This window comes from Hylobates moloch, unplaced genomic scaffold (genome assembly GCF_009828535.3).
Source record: "Hylobates moloch isolate HMO894 unplaced genomic scaffold, HMol_V3 SCAFFOLD_1, whole genome shotgun sequence".
NCBI classification, from domain to species: Eukaryota; Metazoa; Chordata; class Mammalia; order Primates; family Hylobatidae; genus Hylobates; species Hylobates moloch.
The window spans coordinates 1,729,711-1,741,656 of NW_026652276.1; positions in this window are offsets into that span (position 1 = coordinate 1,729,711).

An 11,946-nucleotide genomic window follows, 5' to 3' on the forward strand; every position below is an offset into this window, starting at 1 on the left:
AGCTCAAGCTCAGCAAAGGGACTAAATGTTAACTTCTTAGCTTAGAATTCCATGTGGTATAAATCTGGATCCCTCATATGCTTAAAGGACAACCTGGGGTCTGATTATTTAGGAAAACTTTTTCTACCCAGAATCCATGATGTGCCCCTTCAACGGGTGTCATCCCCTCCCTGAGAGTCAGCCACAGCCATCACCTCCTGGTCCTAGGCTGGAGGCACTGCACGGGCTTCCAGGGAGCAGCAGCTCTGCCAGCTTTGCCCACACCACCTGTTTCTGACGTGTCCCCCACTCTGCAGCATGACACCCAGACCCCATCACACTCTACAGCTGGGGTATCACAGTGGAGTGGAGGCCCTCGCAGCACCCCCTCAGGAACCCAGAGGGTCCCCAGTCTGGAGACCACTCAGGAAGTGCGTCCAGACCAGCACCTCTGGCTGGAAGAGCTGTGCCCAGCCTGGATGAAATAGATACGCGTTTGAATCTGTTCCACCAGGAAAAACTTGCTGTCTTCAAGGTGTCCATCTGTCTCAGATGTGGGGCTTCAGGCACATCAGATAACCTCTCAGGGCCTCCAGAACCTCCCCTGGAAGGCTGCAATGATGGCTCCTGGGAGGGTGGGGACAGGTTTAAGTGGTGTGATTCTGGGCCAGGCCTGCAGTTACTGCCCATCAAAGGCAGGTCTTAGTATCTCCCTATTGTACCCGTCAGTGCCTCAATATATAGGCCCCTTGGAATGACACTCTTTATTTTTCTCTTTGCTGTTTCCTTGTTTCTTCAGCTGGACTACAGAAAGGCAGGCGGCCACTGCCTAGAGAAGGGTGAGGACTGCAGAGAACAAACAGCTCCTCCCATGTCCACATCAGCCCTGTCTGAGCAGGTCCTAGAATGCGGCCTGTTTTGGTGCCTTCTCTGCCTGCAGTGCTCTGCCTGGGGCTCCAGTCCAGCGGCATCTGTGTGGCTACAGCTCCCTGCCAAGTGTCAAAGAAGGGGGAGGTCATGTAACCTCCCGCCTCACCACAGCCCTGGGAGCTACCCTGTCAGCCTCAGCACGTTCACGGTGCCAGTGCCAGCCCCACTGTCAGAAACCTCAGTCTCTGGCCAGGGACCTGCAGCACAGCTGGCCAAACAGCCAGACAACGTGGCTTCCCACCACGCTGCAGCTGTCCCGAGGCCCACCTGGTGTGCTGGTGCCCTGGCAGGTGCGAAGGCCCCTGCTGGCCTCACTCCTACCCAGCAGCCTGCACTGGAGGCCTCAGGGGCTGGAGGTGATCACTCAGGGCCAGGCCTGCTGTTCAGCCGCATAGCACTGGGCTTGGAGGCCCAGGGAGGGCCTGCTTCTCTTTGCTGACACCCTCCACAAGGGGTGTGTGGAACTTGCAGACCTCTGTCTGTGACCCTGCCCACAGCATTCCTGTCCTGCTGTGGCCCTACCTCACTCCTTTCCAACTGAGAGCCTAGTCTCTCCTGGGGCATCTTGGAAACAGAGCTCTCCCCTGAGCCTGCATTCCCTGTCCCCGTCCCTGGACCTGCCTGCTGAGGGGTAAGGTGGGCTGGCAGGGGCGGTGCAGGAGCTGCAGGCCCGGGTACTCAGGCTCTTCCCAGGTCCCCTTGGACAGGCTGTTGAGGAGGAGAGCCAGCTCCTGCCATCACAGCCCAGCCCTGGAGGGTCGGTCTGTTCTCCAGAGCTGGTCTTTGGGCCAGTCCGGTTGGTCGCCTCCACACACCACTTGCCAGGGTCTGTCTTGGTCTCCATTCAAAGCAGGGTTCTTTACAGTCCTACAGAGAGGATGCAACATCTCGTACGTGAGCTGTGCACTGCCCCTCTGCCTGATGGGCCCAGTCCTGCTGAGAAATGAGGCAAGGAGCCCAGGAATAGCTATTAACCACTGCTAACCACTGCTGACCACTGCCAACCACTGCTGACCACTGCCAACCACTGCTAAGCACTGCCAACAACTGCCAACCACTGCTAACTACTGCTAACCACTACTGACCACTGCTGACTACTGCTAACCACTACTGACCACTGCTGACTACTGCTAACCACTACTGACCACTGCTGACTACTGCTAACCACTACTGACCACTGCTGACTACTGCTAACCACTGCCCACCATTGCCAACAACTGCCAGCCACTGCTAATTACTGCTAACCACTGCTGACCGACCATTGCTGAACACTGCCCACCATTGCCAACCACTGCTAACCACTGCCAACAACTGCGAACCATTGCCAACCACTGCTTACTATTTCTCACCACTGCCAACCAATGCCAACCACTGCCAACTACTACCAACCACTGATAACCACTGTTAAGCATTGCTAACCACTGCCAACCACTGATAACCACTGCTAGCCATTAGCAACCACTTCTGACCATTGCCAACCACTACTAACCACTGCTAACCACTGCCAACCACTGCAAATAATTGCCAACCACTGCAAATAATTGCCAACCACTGCTAACCGTTTCTAGCCACTGCCAACCAGTGCCAACCACTGCCAACTACTGTCAACTACTGATAACCACTGTTAAGCATTACTAACCACTGCTGACCACTGCCAACCACTGCCAACCATTGATGACCACTGCCAACCGTTAATGACCACTACCAATCATTGCTAACCACTGCTAACCATTGCTAACCACTGTCAACCACTACCAACCATTGCCAATCATTGCCAACCACTGCTAGACACTGCCAACAATTTCCAACTGTTGCCAATGACTGCTAAGCACTGCCAACCACTGCCAACAAGCCATTTTCCTTGAGCAGCCTCAAGCTCTGGGAAGAGATGTGAGGTTTAAAGTCAGGGGAGAGTCCCCATCAAGGAGTGACTCCCCTGCCCGGCACCACGGCTGCTCTCATCCTTACCCTCCCTGTCTTTTCTACCCAGCCCTCCTTCTCCTGACTAGAAGCTCCTGGCACGCCTCATCTCGAACCCTCAGGACTGTTTTGAACTAGGCAGAAGTTTAGTGCTGCAGCTCAAAGCCTGGAGAGAACCCCATATCTGCAGAAGTGCCTCATGTTGAGGACACCTGTCCCCATCTCACCCAACCCTGGGTGAACCCAAGCAGGGTCAAAGATGGCTACGTGGGCCCTGCCTCTGGAGCAGCCTATTTGAATGGGACACTGGGGCCCCTGCTGTGGGCATGGGATGTCCTCTCTTGGGAGGCTCTTGGCCTGGTCCTCTCCAACCCCCTGGGCTTCCTGGTAGGGTCGACCATGTCTGGGTGGGGCTTAGCCCAGGAACGCTCAGGACACACAGAGCCTCAGGAGGCACATGCGGGAAAGAGGCCTCCAGCAGACTGTGGTGTCCAGATAAAGACAGATAAAGACACAAGGTCCAGGCAGGCCAGAATCGAGGTGATATAGTGTGGACTGTAAGATCCTCTGACTCCAGTCAGCGCAGTTAACAAAAGCTGAATTTTCTGCACAGTGACAGACAGGACGCCGCACGGGACGGCACTGACCTGGGTTTCCACCTTCCCCGATTCCTATCTCAGCAAGCCCAGCTATTGCACACACCTGTAACATTTAAAGGCTTTTTTTGGAATCTCAACTGGGAAATGCATGATCATGTCCTCAAGATAAGCCAATACTGAGTTTCCAGAATGGCATTTTGCCGTCACGGTTGGATGCTTATTCATGAGGTTTCCAAGCAGTGACTGAGGGCTGGGCAGCAGTGCATAGCAAGGAAACTGTTCCTTCCACTCTGGAAGCTGACGTTCCCATGATTTATTTTTGCAAGTTGCAGACAGGCATTGCTAAGGGCAATAGGAAAAGTCTCCTGATTTTAGAAGGTAATAATCCCCAGACATATAGGAAAGTTTAATTTTGAAAGTGCTTGTAGTAACAAGGTGCTGAGTCGTGTGTTCAGAGGGGTCCCATTTTGATAAAAAGCAACACCTATGTAGAGAAAGGCGTGTGTTCATCTTTCATGAACACGGAGAGAGCTGAGGAAGAATAAGCAATGAAAAGAATGATTACCCCTGGAGAGGATGGATGAGGGAGGAGGAGCTCGTGGTTGCTTTCTTTATACACCTCTGCGTGATCCTTGTTGACAAAGAACAAGAAGCACTATTTCTCATCTCCTTCCTTGGACGGGGATAAGATGATTTTCCCAGAGTTACACGGAGGAGGCAGAGCAGATGGGCAGTTCACCTCTTTCTGCTTTGCTCACAAGCATTAATTGAAGTCCTACTGTCTGCACATCCCAAAGTGAGGCACCAGAGACACGCCCTACCCTTGGGTAGCAGAGACATAGCCAAGACCTGGAGCCTTGAGCTGGACCAGGATCTATAGGTGCTTTCACATGATTCCCCAAGACAGTTTCCCGTAAAATTGTATCCTTCATCCCACAATGCTCATCACAGAATGTCTCACACACAGTAAGACATGTTGTTTTTGACCTCCCATTTTCCAGATTTATTTATTCATTCACTTATGGAGCACCTGCTGTGTGCCAAGCTGTGTCTACAGGGCAGACAGAGAGATGAGAGACTGCAGGGCGACGTGGCCAAAGCTCTGATGGGCAACCACCCAGGGTGCTTTGGAACCACACAGAGGGGCTTGAGAATCCAGTGGAGGGTCCTGGAAGTCTTCATGGAGGTGCTACTCAAGTTGAGTTTTACAGACCAGAAGGAACTAACCAGACAGAGGAGTGAGTGTTCCAGGCACAGGGGCAGAGACACCAAAGCTCAGAGGCATGGTGTGGCCAAGCCAGCGTCTGTGCAGGTACATGTGATTTCACACCAGAGGGGCTGGGGGAGGCCACATCACCGAGGAAGGAGGGTACCAAGGTGAGAAGTTGCCCTGACCAGGTGGGAGAGACAGGAGATGTGCCTTGAAGAAAAATTACTCTAAGAATGGGGTCATCCAGGTAGAAATGACAGATTTAACACATACATTTACTTTCTTCCTTCTTCTCCCTTCTGAAACCCCCCTGAAATGACAGTAAAGATATTTTTCAAATGGCATAAACTCACAACTACAAAGAACACGGAGGAGAAAGCATGGCAACATTCTTACGGCACGAGAGGGGCTGGGTACGGTACCCCTGGGAAAGTGGGGGTGAGGAAACCAAAGAAGTAACTCAAGAAAGTCCCCAGAGTGGAAAGGTAGCGGTTTCCAGATGAAAAGTTCCTAAAGTATCCGGCACAGTCGGTGAAAATATATTCACGTCAAGGCTTGTGAGCTGAGGTTTCACAATGGTGGGCAAAGCAAGGCACCTAGAAGCTTCAGATCACAAACAACTGGGAATTAGGATGATTTCACATGTCTCAATGGCAACCTTAGAAGTTAGCAAAGGAGCCATGCCTTCACAAGGCCGAGGGAAAACTATCTGCAAGCTAGAAAAATATATTTAGCCCAGCTATTGCCATTGTAGCCTCCTGAGTCTGGCATGGCTGAAGATGCTCCTGCCAGACTCAATCTTCCTGCTAATAAAGGGAAAAAACAAAACACTAACGAACTCTGGAAATAAGGCAAAAGAAAAAATCCCCAAAATTTGAAGGCACTGGAAAGTTAAATACATAAATAAACAAATGAGCAAGCAGAGCCTAGAGAAGGGGAAGTTTCTGTTTTTGCTTGTTATTCTAGCATTTATACTGAGGGCAGGCCAAAGACAGCACCACACAGAGTGGATGCAACTCTGATAGAAAATCTCCAAAGATTTGGAAACTAAATAATACACTTCTTAATAATCCATGGATCAAAGAAAAACTCAGAAGGAAAATTAAAAAATATTCTGAGCTGAATGATAAGAAGACAGAAGGTATACAGCCCAGATGCCTGTATTAGAAAAGAAAAAAAGGTATCAAATAATGTCCTCAGGTTTCCCCTTAAGAAAATAGAGGCCGGGTAAGGTAGTTCACGCCTGTAATCCCAGCAGTTTGGGAAGCAAAGGCAGGAGGACTGCTTGATCCCAGGAGTTCGAGGCTGCTACTGCACTCCAGCCTGGGTGACCCTGTCAAGGAAAGGAAAGGAGAAAGGGAAAAAGAAGAAAGAAAGGAAAGAAAAGAATGGAAGAGAGGAAGGAAGGAAGGAAGGAAGGAAGGAAGGAAACAAGAAAGGAAGTAAATTAACTGAGAATAAGTAGAAGGAAATAACAAAGACAAGAGCAGAAATCAATAAAATATAATGTACACATTAGAGAAAAGTAACAAAGCCCAAGATTGGTTCCTTGACTAGATGAACAAAATTGATAAACTTCCCAGCTAGACTAATAAAAAAAAGTCAAGTAATCAAGCAAGCAAAAAAGAATATAAATTGCCGATTTTAGGAACGAGGAAGCAGCACTACAGATGCTATAGACATTAAAAGACTATCTAGAGATTAGTATGAATACCTTTATGCCTATAAACTTGACTTAGATAAAATAGATTTCTTGAAATGTGACTTACCAAAGCTAATGCATGATAAAACAGAAAATATGAGTGGCCATATACTTAATAAATATATTACATTTATTTTTAAGAACTTTTCTATGAAAACATCTTCAGGACTATATGCTTTCATCAGTGAATTAAAAAAAAGTTTAGAGATAAAATAGCACCAGGTTTACACAAATTCTTTGAAAATACAGGAGGAAGGAAGCTCCTGAACTAACCCTAACCCTAACCCTAACCCTAACCCTAACCCTAACCCTAACAAGGCCAGCATAATCCTAGTGCCATAACCCAGCAAAGATGTCACAAAAAAGAGACAATTTCAGACCAATATTTCTCATGAAAAAATTTTTAAATATTCTACAAAGTATTAGTAAATTTAATCTAGATATATATTATCTATATTTATAAATAATTTATATAAACAAATATGTATATGTATCTACATATAAATACATCTACAGATGTACATTAAAAAATACTCTGCAAAATATTAGCAAATCTAACCCAAATATATATATGTATTATAAATATGTTTCACATATATACATGAAAATGTAATTGAAATGGCTTAACATGTAGAAATCAAGCAATACAATGCTGCAAAATAAAGCAGAAAAAACAAATGATCTTTTCAATAGATGCTAAAAAAGCATTTGACAAAATTCAACCCATATTAATGATAAAAACCCTGAACAAACTAGGAAGAGAAAGGAACATCAATTTGATTTAAAAAAAATTTACAAAAAAGCCATACTTACTAGGGAGTGAATAATTAGCCATTTAATAGTGAGTGAATAATTAAATACTTTCCCACTAAGATTGGGAACAAAACAAGATGACTTTTCTCGTCACTTCAATCCAACATTAAAACAAGGGTCCTAGCCATTGCAGTAAGTTAAGAAAGAAAAATAAAAGTCATTAAGCTCCAAAAGGAAATAAAGTTGCCTTTGTTCACAAACAACATGATTGCTTAACCAGCTCTACCCACTCTGCCTGCCCCACTTACCACTTTGGCTCCTCCCACTTCTGCCAGCTCCACCCACCACCCACCTCTGCTCTGCAGACAGGTGGTATGCACCATCTTTCTGCACCTGCTGAAGTCTGGCCACACCGGCACTGGGTGTGGCCAATCAAGCTACACAGTGAATTTAGCAGAATCAAAGGATATAAAGTTATTGTGCAAAAATAGTTTTTTAAATAAACTAGCAGCAAACAATTGGAAAATGAAAATTTAAAAATCCATTTACAGTAGGATGAAACGTATAAAAGACTTAGGATTAAAGTTAACAAAATATGTTTAAGTTTACTACACTGAAAACTATTAATACTGAAATCTTGTTAATGCTGTGTGTGCTAAGGTGTTTCATTTGGGGAAGTGTGCTGACGTCTGTAATTAATAAACTGGGTTAATGGACAATTAGAAGGCTGGATAGGTGGATAGATACGTGAGAAAGCAGATATAGTAAAATGTTTCTGGTAGAATCTCGGTGGGTGTTCACTGAATATTTGAAAGTTTTCTTAACAAACTTAAAAAAAAATGAGACATTTGCAGATAAGCAAGTTCTTTCAAAAAACATGCTTCTCAAATACCAGCTCTTAGTGAATGTAGGAAGAGGTGCTCCCGCAAAGCAAGAGTGAGTCAGGAAGTGAGAAGCAGCAGAATTAGACAGGAGTGGGTGAAGGGAATCTCCAGGAGACAGGGAAGGGAATTGCCAGGAAAAGACCTGCCCTGAGGGCGGGCAGAAGGCTCAAGGGAGATTCCTTCAAGAAGGTGAAATTAATACAATATCTGAGATGTTTGCATGAAAATTTAGACAACTGGTGGAGAGTTTGAGGTTGAATTGGTGACATACACATAGAAAATCTAACACACACAAACTCCAGGAAAAACACAAACAAAAATGTTGTGCAAGAAAGGAAAACAGCATAGTATATGCTACGGCTCAACTAGAAATAACATTTACATGTCTTACAACGAAGAAACAAAATGCTGATCTAGTCAAGTGATGATTAAATTGAGAGAATGGAAGGAGAGCAGTGTGCGTGTGTGCGTGAGTGTGTGTGTGTATGTGGAGAGAGAGAGAGAGAGAGAGCGACAGCATACCTGTGTATGTGAGGGGCATGTGCAGAAGAGCTGCGTCCTTCACCTTTCATAGTGGACATCTAGAAAGAATGCCTAAAACCAGTCAGCAAGAAGTAGCAATGTATGCAGGTTAAATAAGGAGTTAAATGGCAAAAGGGCCCTGCTCACACAATGGAATTTAGGGGAAGGGAGGTAGGAACTGTCATTTTTACAAGACTTGTAGAACTGTTTTCTTCTTTAAACTACATACATGTCTACTTTGCTGAAGATGGAAACAGACCAACTGGCTGCTGTGTCCTCTGCCTGCTCCTCGGATGAGGGAGGATGGGAGCGAGGAGCTCAGGGAGGAGGCCACTGGAGAGATCACGCGAGAGACGACGGTGACGACCTGGGGTGTCGGCAGGAATGGAGACGGGACAGAGCGGAGCACCTGTGGAGGCCAGATTCCATGGAAACTGGAGTCTGGGCTGAATGTGGGGGACACATGAGAAGGAGGTCCAATAAAAAAAGGATTTGCTTAAACAAACTCTGGAATATCCAGAATGAGGGTGCTACGGTATGAATGTGTTCCCCATAATTCCCATGCTGAGATTCCAGCCCCTAGTGTGATGGTTTTGGGAGGTGGAACCTTTTGGGAAGGTCAGAATGGGTCATGATTGGGTCATGATTGGCCCAGATTGGGTCATGAATGTGGAGCCCTCGTGGGGGGTTGAGTGACCTACAACAGAGGTGAAGACAGACCGCTCACCCCTTCTGCCATGTGAGATGCGAGAAGACAGCATCCACGAACCAGGAAACGGGTCCACATTAGATACTGAATTCTGGCACTCACTCTGGCCCAGGCAGGAACCAAGAGCATTGCACACGTTCTCATTTAAAACTGAGCTCTGGGCCGGGCGCGGTGGCTCACGCCTGTAATCCCAGCACTTTGGGAGGCCGAGGCGGGCGGATCACAAGGTCAGGAGATCGAGACCATCCTGGCTGACACGGTGAAACCCCATCTCTACTAAAAATACAAAAAAAAAAAAAAAATTTGCCAGGCGTGGGGGCAGGCGCCTGTAGTCCCAGCTACTCAGGAGGCTGAGGTAGGAGAATGGCGTGAACCCGGGAGGCGGAGCTTGCAGTGAGCCGAGAGGCGCCACTGCCCTCCAGCCTGCGAAAGTGTAAGACTCCGTCTCAAAAAAACAACAACAACAAAAAAACAAAACTGAGCTCTGTGTATTTCTGCCAAGTGAGGCTTAACTGCACCCTCACTGAAAGCTCAATTTGTTGTGGAATGAATGAAGAAATAAATGAGCCTTCTCCTTTTGATTGAGGAAAAAACAGTCTCAAAGAAGGTATGACACTCACCTGAAGTTTTGTGCTTTAGTGAGCGGTGCAGAAGGACCTTTGAGCCAGGCCCGTGTGGTTCCAAACCACCCTTGGACTGCCCCACCAGGATTCTGAGCTAAAGAGGTTGGTTTTATGCATAGACTCACCAGAAGCTGAAATCCATCTTCCTTGGAGGTTGGGGTGTGCATTTCAAGATTGTTTTGCTTTTCTAGTATTCAAAAATAATCAGGCGAAAGTCTGCATCTAATTTTTTATGTTCTGTCTAGGCAGGAATGTATCCATGTCTTCTACTACGGGGGCCAAGGGTGTTTCCTCTGCGGGGTTTCTCTGTCTACAGAAGTGAATGTGCAGCTTGGAGCAGGCAGGTTTAGGTCACCTTACTCAAAGGTAAACCAGGAAGGAAAAGCTGGCGGAAACATCCCAACCGGGTTGGGGATCTCTAGGGGAAGCTGCGCCTCTTCCTAACCCTCGAGTTTTATTTTAGTGGAGGAAACAGTGGTCTTCACTGCCTGGTTTTGATGTGTGACTCGTGGAACTCAGGAGTCAGCATCCACCTGAAGGAAGAGGATATGGAGCACAAACCTGTTTCAAGTTGTTCTTCTCAAAAGATCAGGGTAGAGGTGAGTGCTGAGAGGGGTCCGGAAATCCATGCTATGCTGGAGGGTGGAGGACAGCCCCTGAGATTTTGCCCCCCTCCTGGTGTCCTCCTCAAGTGAAAATACACAGAACCTGCGCAAGTCACCACCTGGCAGTGTGGGGCTTACAGATCCCGACCAGCCCGAGCTTCAGGAAAAGCCGCCTGACAGGTGCACCTGAGTACCGCACTGGGCAGAGAACTGCGAGGATGGCGGAGGGTGTCTCAAAAGAGCTTCCAGCTCTGGTGAGGGATCCCTCCAGTCACACCACCTGTCCCCATCCCATGCCTGTGCTGGGCATCACTAATCCATCGAGGCACACGCCCCAGCACACGGCAGCCCCTACTGTCGGATGAGCTCTGCCGCTATTCTGGATCTAGAACAGCAAAGCTGTGAGCCCTGCTGCGGAGCCTCAACATGCACTTGTATGGTACAAGCCTTCCGGGCCCTGAGTCACCTGAATTGTGAACCCCGCGGGTCCTGAAAGGGGCCTCGGGTCAGCACAGCCCCTCACAGGTGGGATCTGAGACCCCGCGAGCAACGGGGATTGAGATCGAGGCCATCGCCCAGTGCCGGTGTGGCCAGACTTCAGCAGGTGCGGAAAGGTGGTGCATACCACCTGTCTGCAGAGCAGAGGTGGGTGGTGGGTGGAGCTGGCAGAAGTGGGAGGAGCCAAAGTGGTAAGTGGTTGGCAGGCAGAGTGCGTAGAGCTGGTGGTGGGTGGAGATGGTGGAGGTAGGTGGAGCTGAAGGGGTGGGCTGAGCTGGTGGAAGTGAGCTGAGCTGAGGGGTGGGTGGAGCTGGCAGAGGTGAGCGGGGCTGAGGGCGTGCGTGGAGCTGGCGAAGGTGGGTGGAGCTGAAAGAGTGGGCGGAGCTGGTGGGGTGGGAGGAGCTGAAGAAGTGGGTGGAGCTGGTGGAGGTAGGTGGGGCTGAGGGTGGAGCTGAAAGAGTGGGTGGAGCTGATGGAGGTGGGTGGGGCTGAAGGGCTGGGCAGAGCTGGTGGAGGTGGGAGGAGCTAAAGGGATGGGTTGAGCTTGTAGAGGTGGGCAGAGCTGGTGGAGGTGGGCGGAGCTGGTGGAGGTGGACGGTGGGTGGAGCATGAGTAGAGTTGCTTTCTGACTGCAGTCTCTTAAGGTTCAGCCGCACCTGGAGTCCTGTCTTTGATGCTCCTCAGAGATGGAGGCTGCCTTTGCTCAGAGCCCCTGGTGACCCAAATACCATGGCACAACCTTCCACCCTCCCACCCATTTTCTTTCCTGACCTCCTTCAAATCCCAACCTTAAAGCTAAGCCCTAGCCCTGACCCTGACCTCTGCTTGCCTGCATTTCTGTTGGCAGAGATGGCCTCAAAACCCCAGGCCTCTCACCTCCATCTTCCCCTTAGGGACATGAACTCCACAGCCAGGAGGCACCAGCTCACCCAGGGGCTCCAGCACCCCCACCCCCTGTCCCTCCACCCCACCCACCCCTCACTCTGCATCCACCCCATCCCCATCCCTCCAC